The sequence below is a fragment of the Procambarus clarkii genome, chromosome 69, assembly GCF_040958095.1.
Source record: "Procambarus clarkii isolate CNS0578487 chromosome 69, FALCON_Pclarkii_2.0, whole genome shotgun sequence".
Taxonomy (NCBI): domain Eukaryota; kingdom Metazoa; phylum Arthropoda; class Malacostraca; order Decapoda; family Cambaridae; genus Procambarus; species Procambarus clarkii.
This window is the reverse complement of record NC_091218.1, coordinates 6,637,882-6,650,140: the sequence shown is the minus strand read 5'-3', so window position 1 is coordinate 6,650,140 and position 12,259 is coordinate 6,637,882. Positions and strand designations below refer to the sequence as shown.

The following is a 12,259-nucleotide window of genomic DNA, read 5'->3' as shown; positions in this document are numbered from 1 at the left end:
ATCTTCCTCCTACACCAGGGGAGGGAGTCCACTGTTATATCTTCCTCCTACACCAGGGGAGGGAGTCCACTGTTATATCTCCCACCTACACCAGGGGAGGGAGTCCACTGTTATATCTTCCTCCTACACCAGGGGAGTGGAGTCCACTGTTATATCTTCCACCTACACCAGGGGAGGGAGTCCACTGTTATATCTTCCTCCTACACCAGGGGAGTGGAGTCCACTGTTATATCTCCCACCTACACCAGGGGAGGGAGTCCACTGTTATATCTTCCACCTACACCAGGGGAGGGAGTCCACTGTTATATCTTCCACCTACACCAGGGGAGGGAGTCCACTGTTATATCTTCCTCCTTCACCAGGGGAGTAAGTCCACTGTTATATCTCCCACCTACACCAGGGGAGGAAGTCCACTGTTATATCTCCCTTCTGCACCAGGGGAGGGAGTCCACTGTTATATCTTCCACCTACACCAGGGGAGGGAGTCCACTGTTATATCTTCCTCCTACACCAGGGGAGGGAGTCCACTGTTATATCTCCCTCCTACACTAGGGGAGGGAGTCCACTGTTATATCTTCCTCCTACACCAGGGGAGGGAGTCCACTGTTATATCTTCCACCTACACCAGGGGAGGGAGTCCACTGTTATATCTTCCACCTACACCAGGGGAGGGAGTCCACTGTTATATCTCCCTCCTACACGAGGGGAGGGAGTCCACTGTTATATCTTCCTCCTACACCAGGGGAGGGAGTCCACTGTTATATCTTCCACCTACACCAGGGGAGGGGAGTCCACTGTTATATCTCCCTCCTACACCAGGGGAGGGAGTCCACTGTTATATCTCCCACCTACACCAGGGGAGGGAGTCCACTGTTATATCTTCCTCCTACACCAGGGGAGGGAGTCCACTGTTATATCTTCCACCTACACCAGGGGAGGGAGTCCACTGTTATATCTTCTACCTACACCAGGGGAGGGAGTCCACTGTTATATCTTCATCCTACACCAGGGGAGGGGAGTCCACTGTTATATCTCCCTCCTACACCAGGGGAGGGAGTCCACTGTTATATCTTCCTCCTACACCAGGGGAGGGAATCCACTGTTATATCTTCCACCTACACCAGGGGAGGGAGTCCACTGTTATATCTTCCACCTACACCAGGGGAGGGAGTCCACTGTTATATCTTCCACCTACACCAGGGGAGGGAGTCCACTGTTATATCTTCCACCTACACCAGAGGAGGGAGTCCACTGTTATATCTCCCTCCTACACGAGGGGAGGGAGTCCACTGATATATCTTCCTCCTACACCAGGGGAGGGAGTCCACTGTTATATCTTCCACCTACACCAGTGAAGGGAGTCCACTGTTATATCTTCCACCTTCACCAGGGGAGGGGAGTCCACTGTTATATCTCCCACCTACACCAGGGGAGGGAGTCCACTGTTATATCTCCCACCTACACCAGGGGAGGGAGTCCACTGTTATATCTTCCTCCTACACCAGGGGAGGGAGTCCACTGTTATATCTTCCACCTACACCAGGGGAGGGAGTCCACTGTTATATCTTCCTCCTATACCAGGGGAGGGGAGTCCACTGTTATATCTCCCACCTACACCAGGTGAGGGAGTCCACTGTTATATCTTCCTCCTACACCAGGGGAGGGAGTCCACTGTTATATCTTCCTCCTACACCAGGGGAGGGGAGTCCACTGTTATATCTCCCACCTACACCAGGGGAGGGAGTCCACTGTTATATCTTCCACCTACACCAGGGGAGGGAGTCCACTGTTATATCTTCCTCCTACACCAGGGAAGGGGAGTCCACTGTTATATCTTCCTCCTACACCAGGGGAGGGAGTCCACTGTTATATCTTCCACCTACACCAGTGAAGGGAGTCCACTGTTATATCTTCCACCTTCACCAGGGGAGGGGAGTCCACTGTTATATCTCCCACCTACACCAGGGGAGGGAGTCCACTGTTATATCTCCCACCTACACCAGGGGAGGGAGTCCACTGTTATATCTTCCTCCTACACCAGGGGAGGGAGTCCACTGTTATATCTTCCACCTACACCAGGGGAGGGAGTCCACTGTTATATCTTCCTCCTACACCAGGGGAGGGAGTCCACTGTTATATCTCCCACCTACACCAGGGGAGGGAGTCCACTGTTATATCTTCCTCCTACACCAGGGGAGGGAGTCCACTGTTATATCTTCCTCCTACACCAGGGGAGGGAGTCCACTGTTATATCTCCCACCTACACCAGGGGAGGGAGTCCACTGTTATATCTTCCACCTACACCAGGGGAGGGAGTCCACTGTTATATCTTCCTCCTACACCAGGGGAAGGGAGTCCACTGTTATATCTTCCACCTACACCAGGGGAGGGAGTCCACTGTTATATCTTCCCTCCTACACCAGGGGAGGGAGTCCACTGTTATATCTCCCACCTACACCAGGGGAGGGAGTCCACTGTTATATCTTCCTCCTACACCAGGGGAGGGAGTCCACTGTTATATCTTCCACCTACACCAGGGGAGGGAGTCCACTGTTATATCTTCCTCCTACACCAGGGGAGGGAGTCCACTGTTATATCTCCACCTACACCAGGGGAGGGAGTCCACTGTTATATCTTCCTCCTACACCAGGGGAGGGAGTCCACTGTTATATCTTCCACCTACACCAGGGGAGGGAGTCCACTGTTATATCTTCCATCCTACACCAGGGAGGGAGTCCACTGTTATATCTCCCTCCTACACCAGGGGAGGGAGTCCACTGTTATATCTTCCCACCTACACCAGGGGAGGGAGTCCACTGTTATATCTTCCACCTACACCAGGGGAGGGAGTCCACTGTTATATCTTCCATCCTACACCAGGGGAGGGAGTCCACTGTTATATCTTCCCCCTACACCAGGGGAGGGAGTCCACTGTTATATCTTCCCACCTACACCAGGGGAGGGAGTCCACTGTTATATCTCCCTCCTACACCAGAGGAGGGAGTCCACTGTTATATCTTCCTCCTACACCAGGGGAGGGAGTCCACTGTTATATCTTCCTCCTACACCAGGGGAGTGGAGTCCACTGTTATATCTTCCTCCTACACCAGGGGAGGGAGTCCACTGTTATATCTTCCTCCTACACCAGGGGAGTGGAGTCCACTGTTATATCTTCCTCCTACACCAGGGGAGGGAGTCCACTGTTATATCTCCCTCCTACACCAAGGGAGGGAGTCCACTGTTATATCTTCCACCTACACCAGGGGAGGGAGTCCACTGGTATATCTTCCTCCTACACCAGGGGAGGAGAGTCCACTGTTATATCTCCCAACTACACCAGGGGAGGGAGTCCACTGTTATATCTTCCTCCTACACCAGGGGAGGGAGTCCACTGTTATATCTTCCTCCTACACCAGGGGAGGGAGTCCACTGTTATATCTCCCTCCTACACCAGGGGAGGGAGTCCACTGTTATATCTTCCACCTACACCAGGGGAGGGAGTCCACTGTTATATCTTCCTCCTACACCAGGGGAGTGGATTCCACTGTTATATCTCCACCTACACCAGGGGAGGGAGTCCACTGTTATATCTTCCTCCTACACCAGGGGAGTGGAGTCCACTGTTATATCTTCCTCCTACACCAGGGGAGGGAGTCCACTGTTATATCTTCCTCCTACACCAGGGGAGGGAGTCCACTGTTATATCTTCCACCTACACCAGGGGAGGGAGTCCACTGTTATATCTTCCTCCTACACCAGGGGAGTGGAGTCCACTGTTATATCTTCCACCTACACCAGGGGAGGGAGTCCACTGTTATATCTTCCTCACTACACCAGGGGAAGGAGTCCACTGTTATATCTCCCACCTACACCAGGGGAGGGAGTCCACTGTTATATCTTCCACCTACACCAGGGGAGGGAGTCCACTGTTATATCTTCCACCTACACCAGGGGAGGGAGTCCACTGTTATATCTTCCTCCTACACCAGGGGAGGGAGTCCACTGTTATATCTTCCCACCTACACCAGGGGAGGGAGTCCACTGTTATATCTTCCACCTACACCAGGGGAGGGAGTCCACTGTTATATCTTCCACCTACACCAGGGGAGGGAGTCCACTGTTATATCTTCCTCCTACACCAGGGGAGGGAGTCCACTGTTATATCTCCACCTACACCAGGGGAGGGAGTCCACTGTTATATCTTCCTCCTACACCAGGGGAGGGAGTCCACTGTTATATCTTCCCTCCTACACCAGGGGAGGGAGTCCACTGTTATATCTTCCTCCTACACCAGGGGAGGGAGTCCACTGTTATATCTTCCACCTACACCAGGGGAGGGAGTCCACTGTTATATCTCCCTCCTACACCAGGGGAGGGAGTCCACTGTTATATCTTCCACCTACACCAGGGGAGGGAGTCCACTGTTATATCTTCCTCCTACACCAGGGGAGGGAGTCCACTGTTATATCTCCACCTACACCAGGGGAGGGAGTCCACTGTTATATCTTCCTCCTACACCAGGGGAGGGAGTCCACTGTTATATCTTCCACCTACACCAGGGGAGGGGAGTCCACTGTTATATCTCCCTCCTACACCAGGGGAGGGAGTCCACTGTTATATCTTCCCTCCTACACCAGGGGAGGGGAGTCCACTGTTATATCTCCACCTACACCAGGGAGGGGAGTCCACTGTAGATATCTCCACCTACACCAGGGGAGGGAGTCCACTGTTATATCTTCCACCTACACCAGGGGAGGGAGTCCACTGTTATATCTTCCCTCCTACACCAGGGAAGGGGAGTCCACTGTTATATCTCCCACCTACACCATGGGAGGGAGTCCACTGTTATATCTTCCTACCTACACCAGGGGAGGGAGTCCACTGTTATATCTTCCATCCTACACCAGGGGAGGGAGTCCACTGTTATATCTTCCCTCCTACACAGGGGAGGGAGTCCACTGTTATATCTTCCTACCTACACCAGGGGAGGGAGTCCACTGTTATATCTTCCCTCCTACACCAGGGGAGGGAGTCCACTGTTATATCTTCCTACCTACACCAGGGGAGGGAGTCCACTGTTATATCTTCCTCCTACACCAGGGGAGGGAGTCCACTGTTATATCTTCCACCTACACCAGGGAGGGAGTCCACTGTTATATCTTCCTCCTACACCAGGGGAGGGAGTCCACTGTTATATCTTCCATCCTACACCAGGGGAGGGAGTCCACTGTTATATCTTCCACCTACACCAGGGGAGGGAGTCCACTGTTATATCTTCCTCCTACACCAGGGGAGGGAGTCCACTGTTATATCTTCCACCTACACCAGGGGAGGGAGTCCACTGTTATATCTTCCTCCTACACCAGGGGAGGGAGTCCACTGTTATATCTTCCACCTACACCAGGGGAGGGAGTCCACTGTTATATCTTCCTCCTACACCAGGGGAGGGAGTCCACTGTTATATCTCCCACCTACACCAGGGGAGGGAGTCCACTGTTATATCTTCCTCCTACACCAGGGGAGGGAGTCCACTGTTATATCTTCCTCCTACACCAGGGGAGGGAGTCCACTGTTATATCTCCCACCTACACCAGGGGAGGGAGTCCACTGTTATATCTTCCTCCTACACCAGGGGAGGGAGTCCACTGTTATATCTTCCATCCTACACCAGGGAGGGAGTCCACTGTTATATCTTCCTACCTACACCAGGGGAGGGAGTCCACTGTTATATCTCCCTCCTACACCAGGGAGGGAGTCCACTGTTATATCTTCCTCCTACACCAGGGGAGGGAGTCCACTGTTATATCTTCCTCCTACACCAGGGGAGGGAGTCCACTGTTATATCTCCTACCTACACCAGGGGAGGGAGTCCACTGTTATATCTTCCACCTACACCAGGGGAGGGAGTCCACTGTTATATCTTCCCTCCTACACCAGGGGAGGGAGTCCACTGTTATATCTTCCATCCTACACCAGGGGAGGGAGTCCACTGTTATATCTTCCACCTACACCAGGGGAGGGAGTCCACTGTTATATCTTCCATCCTACACCAGGGGAGGGAGTCCACTGTTATATCTCCCTCCTACACCAGGGGAGGGAGTCCACTGTTATATCTTCCCACCTACACCAGGGGAGGGAGTCCACTGTTATATCTTCCATCCTACACCAGGGGAGGGAGTCCACTGTTATATCTCCCACCTACACCAGGGGAGGGAGTCCACTGTTATATCTTCCTCCTACACCAGGGGAGGGAGTCCACTGTTATATCTTCCACCTACACCAGGGGAGGGAGTCCACTGTTATATCTCCCTCCTACACCAGGGGAGGGAGTCCACTGTTATATCTTCCTCCTACACCAGGGGAGGGAGTCCACTGTTATATCTTCCTCCTACACCAGGGGAGGGAGTCCACTGTTATATCTCCCACCTACACCAGGGGAGGGAGTCCACTGTTATATCTTCCTCCTACAACCAGGGGAGGGAGTCCACTGTTATATCTTCCTCCTACACCAGGGGAGGGAGTCCACTGTTATATCTTCCACCTACACCAGGGGAGGGAGTCCACTGTTATATCTTCCATCCTACACCAGGGGAGGGAGTCCACTGTTATATCTTCCTCCTACACCAGGGGAGGGAGTCCACTGTTATATCTTCCACCTACACCAGGGGAGGGAGTCCACTGTTATATCTTCCTCCTACACCAGGGGAGTGGAGTCCACTGTTATATCTTCCACCTACACCAGGGGAGGGAGTCCACTGTTATATCTTCCACCTACACCAGGGGAGGGAGTCCACTGTTATATCTTCCACCTACACCAGGGGAGGGAGTCCACTGTTATATCTTCCTCCTACACCAGGGGAGGGAGTCCACTGTTATATCTTCCACCTACACCAGGGGAGGGAGTCCACTGTTATATCTTCCCTCCTACACCAGGGGAGGGAGTCCACTGTTATATCTTCCCACCTACACCAGGGGAGGGAGTCCACTGTTATATCTTCCTCCTACACCAGGAGGAGGGAGTCCACTGTTATATCTTCCACCTACACCAGGGGAGGGAGTCCACTGTTATATCTTCCTCCTACACCAGGGGAGGGAGTCCACTGTTATATCTTCCACCTACACCAGGGGAGGGAGTCCACTGTTATATCTTCCTCCTACACCAGGGGAGTGGAGTCCACTGTTATATCTTCCCCTACACCAGGGGAGGGAGTCCACTGTTATATCTCCTACCTACACCAGGGGAGGGAGTCCACTGTTATATCTCCCACCTACACCAGGGGAGGGAGTCCACTGTTATATCTTCCATCCTACACCAGGGGAGGGGAGTCCACTGTTATATCTTCCTCCTACACCAGGGGAGGGAGTCCACTGTTATATCTTCCATCCTACACCAGGGGAGGGTAGTCCACTGTTATATCTTCCCTACCTACACCAGGGGAGGGAGTCCACTGTTATATCTTCCCTCCTACACCAGGGGAGGGAGTCCACTGTTATATCTTCCACCTACACCAGGGGAGGGAGTCCACTGTTATATCTTCCTCCTACACCAGGGGAGGGAGTCCACTGTTATATCTCCCTCCTACACCTAGGGGAGGGAGTCCACTGTTATATCTTCCTCCTACACCAGGGGAGGGAGTCCACTGTTATATCTTCCACCTACACCAGGGGAGGGAGTCCACTGTTATATCTTCCACCTACACCAGGGGAGGGAGTCCACTGTTATATCTTCCTCCTACACCAGGGGAGGGAGTCCACTGTTATATCTTCCTCCTACACCAGGGGAGGGAGTCCACTGTTATATCTTCCACCTACACCAGGGGAGGGGAGTCCACTGTTATATCTCCCTCCTACACCAGGGGAGGGAGTCCACTGTTATATCTTCCTCCTACACCAGGGGAGGGAGTCCACTGTTATATCTTCCTCCTACACCAGGGGAGGGAGTCCACTGTTATATCTTCCATCCTACACCAGGGGAGGGAGTCCACTGTTATATCTTCCTACCTACACCAGGGGAGGGAGTCCACTGTTATATCTTCCACCTACACCAGGGGAGGGAGTCCACTGTTATATCTTCCTCCTACACCAGGGGAGGGAGTCCACTGTTATATCTTCCTCCTACACCAGGGGAGGGAGTCCACTGTTATATCTTCCACCTACACCAGGGGAGGGAGTCCACTGTTATATCTTCCTCCTACACCAGGGGAGGGAGTCCACTGTTATATCTCCCACCTACACCAGGGGAGGGAGTCCACTGTTATATCTTCCACCTACACCAGGGGAGGGAGTCCACTGTTATATCTTCCACCTACACCAGGGGAGGGAGTCCACTGTTATATCTTCCACCTACACCAGGGGAGGGAGTCCACTGTTATATCTTCCACCTACACCAGGGGAGGGAGTCCACTGTTATATCTTCCTCCTACACCAGGGGAGGGAGTCCACTGTTATATCTCCCACCTACACCAGGGGAGGGAGTCCACTGTTATATCTTCCTCCTACACCAGGGGAGGGAGTCCACTGTTATATCTCCATCCTACACCAGGGGAGGGAGTCCACTGTTATATCTTCCTCCTACACCAGGGGAGGGAGTCCACTGTTATATCTTCCCACCTACACCAGGGGAGGGAGTCCACTGTTATATCTTCCTCCTACACCAGGGGAGGGGAGTCCACTGTTATATCTTCCACCTACACCAGGGGAGGGAGTCCACTGTTATATCTTCCACCTACACCAGGGGAGGGAGTCCACTGTTATATCTTCCCTCCTACACCAGGGGAGGGAGTCCACTGTTATATCTTCCTCCTACACCAGGGGAGGGAGTCCACTGTTATATCTTCCACCTACACCAGGGGAGGGAGTCCACTGTTATATCTTCCTCCTACACCAGGGGAGGGAGTCCACTGTTATATCTTCCCTCCTACACCAGGGGAGGGAGTCCACTGTTATATCTTCCTCCTACACCAGGGGAGGGAGTCCACTGTTATATCTTCCTCCTACACCAGGGGAGGGAGTCCACTGTTATATCTTCCCTCCTACACCAGGGGAGGGAGTCCACTGTTATATCTCCATCCTACACCAGGGGAGGGAGTCCACTGTTATATCTTCCTACCTACACCAGGGGAGGGAGTCCACTGTTATATCTTCCCACTACACCAGGGGAGGGAGTCCACTGTTATATCTTCCTCCTACACCAGGGGAGGGAGTCCACTGTTATATCTTCCTCCTACACCAGGGGAGGGAGTCCACTGTTATATCTTCCATCCTACACCAGGGGAGGGAGTCCACTGTTATATTCTTCCTCCTACACCATGGGAGGGAGTCCACTGTTATATCTTCCACCTACACCAGGGGAGGGAGTCCACTGTTATATCTTCCATCCTACACCATGGGAGGGAGTCCACTGTTATATCTCTAACCAGGGGAGGGGAGTCCCTTATTCCCTACCCAGGGAGTGGGAGTCCACTGTTATATCTGCCTCACCTACACCAGGGGAGGGAGTCCACTGTTATATCTTCCATCCTACACCAGGGAGGGAGTCCACTGTTATATCTTCCACCTACACCAGGGGAGGGAGTCCACTGTTATATCTTCCTCCTACACCAGGGGAGTGGAGTCCACTGTTATATCTCCCACCTACACCAGGGGAGGGAGTCCACTGTTATATCTTCCCTCTACACCAGGGGAGTGGAGTCCACTGTTATATCTTCCACCTACACCAGGGGAGGGAGGTCCACTGTTATATCTTCCCCCTACACCAGGGGAGGGAGTCCACTGTTATATCTTCCTCCTACACCAGGGGAGGGAGTCCACTGTTATATCTCCTCCTACACCAGGGGAGGGGAGTCCACTGTTATATCTTCCACCTACACCAGGGAGGGAGTCCACTGTTATATCTTCCACCTACACCCAGGGGAGGGAGTCCACTGTTATATCTTCCACCTACACCAGGGGAGGGAGTCCACTGTTATATCTTCCTCCTACACCAGGGAGGGAGTCCACTGTTATATCTTCCACCTACACCAGGGGAGGGAGTCCACTGTTATATCTTCCTCCTACACCAGGGGAGGGAGTCCACTGTTATATCTTCCACCTACACCAGGGGAGGGAGTCCACTGTTATATCTTCCACCTACACCAGGGGAGGGAGTCCACTGTTATATCTTCCCTCCTACACCAGGGGAGGGAGTCCACTGTTATATCTTCCACCTACACCAGGGGAGGGAGTCCACTGTTATATCTTCCTCCTACACCAGGGGAGGGAGTCCACTGTTATATCTTCCTCCTACACCAGGGGAGGGAGTCCACTGTTATATCTTCCTACCTACACCAGGGGAGGGAGTCCACTGTTATATCTTCCACCTACACCAGGGGAGGGAGTCCACTGTTATATCTTCCACCTACACCAGGGGAGGGAGTCCACTGTTATATCTTCCACCTACACCAGGGGAGGGAGTCCACTGTTATATCTTCCCTCCTACACCAGGGGAGGGGAGTCCACTGATTATATCTTCCTCCTACACCAGGGAGGGGAGTCCACTGTTATATCTTCCACCTACACCAGGGGGGAAAGGGAGTCCACTGTTATATCTTCCTCCTACACCAGGGAGGGGAGTCCACTGTTATATCTCCCACCTACACCAGGGGAGGGAGTCCACTGTTATATCTTCCTCACCTACACCAGGGGAGGGAGTCCACTGTTATATCTTCCTCCTACACCAGGGGAGGGAGTCCACTGTTATATCTTCCACCTACACCAGGGGAGGGAGTCCACTGTTATATCTTCCACCTACACCAGGGGAGGGAGTCCACTGTTATATCTTCCTCCTACAACCAGGGGAGGGGAGTCCACTGTTATATCTTCCCTCCTACACCAGGGGAGGGAGTCCACTGTTATATCTTCCTCCTACACCAGGGAGGGAGTCCACTGTTATATCTTCCCACCTACACCAGGGGAGGGCGTCCACTGTTATATCTTCCCTCCTACACCTAGGGGAGGGAGTCCACTGTTATATCTTCCTACCTACACCAGGGGAGGGAGTCCACTGTTATATCTTCCTCCTACACCAGGGGAGGGAGTCCACTGTTATATCTTCCACCTACACCAGGGGAGGGAGTCCACTGTTATATCTTCCCCCTACACCAGGGGAGGGAGTCCACTGTTATATCTTCCACCTACACCAGGGGAGGGAGTCCACTGTTATATCTTCCACCTACACCAGGGAGGGAGTCCACTGTTATATCTCCCTCCTACACCAGGGGAGGGGAGTCCACTGGTATATCTTCCTCCTACACCAGGGGAGGGAGTCCACTGTTATATCTTCCCCTACACCAGGGGAGGGAGTCCACTGTTATATCTTCCTCCTACACCAGGGGAGGGAGTCCACTGTTATATCTTCCACCTACACCAGGGGAGGGAGTCCACTGTTATATCTTCCACCTACACCAGGGGAGGGAGTCCACTGTTATATCTTCCCCTACACCAGGGAGGGAGTCCACTGTTATATCTTCCCCTACACCAGGGGAGGGAGTCCACTGTTATATCTTCCACCTACACCAGGGGAGGGAGTCCACTGTTATATCTTCCTCCTACACCAGGGAGGGAGTCCACTGTTATATCTTCCCCTACACCAGGGGAGGGAGTCCACTGTTATATCTTCCCCTACACCAGGGGAGGGAGTCCACTGTTATATCTTCCCCTACACCAGGGGAGGGAGTCCACTGTTATATCTTCCCCTACACCAGGGGAGGGAGTCCACTGTTATATCTCCCCTACACCAGGGGAGGGAGTCCACTGTTATATCTTCCCCTACACCAGGGGAGGGAGTCCACTGTTATATCTTCCCCTCCTACACCAGGGAGGGAGTCCACTGTTATATCTTCCACCTACACCAGGGGAGTCCACTGTTATATCTTCCCCTACACCAGGGGAGGGAGTCCACTGTTATATCTTCCCACTACACCAGGGGAGGGAGTCCACTGTTATATCTTCCCCTACACCAGGGGAGGGAGTCCACTGTTATATCTTCCCCTACACCAGGGGAGGGAGTCCACTGTTATATCTTCCCACCTACACCAGGGGAGGGAGTCCACTGTTATATCTTCCACCTACACCAGGGGAGGGAGTCCACTGTTATATCTTCCTCCTACACCAGGGGAGGGAGTCCACTGTTATATCTCCCACCTACACCAGGGAGGGAGTCCACTGTTATATCTTCCCCTACACCAGGGAGAGGGAGTCCACTGTTATATCTTCCTCCTAC

The 12,259-nt window shown here is 52.9% G+C and overlaps 1 protein-coding gene across 1 annotated transcript in view; it reads left to right on the top strand.

Moving 5' to 3' along the window:
* The window catches only part of LOC123752660 (protein O-mannosyl-transferase TMTC1-like), a 150,264-nt gene that overhangs the window by 55,139 nt on the left and 82,866 nt on the right, over positions 1–12,259 (top strand). The gene's annotated exons all lie outside the window — the stretch shown is intronic.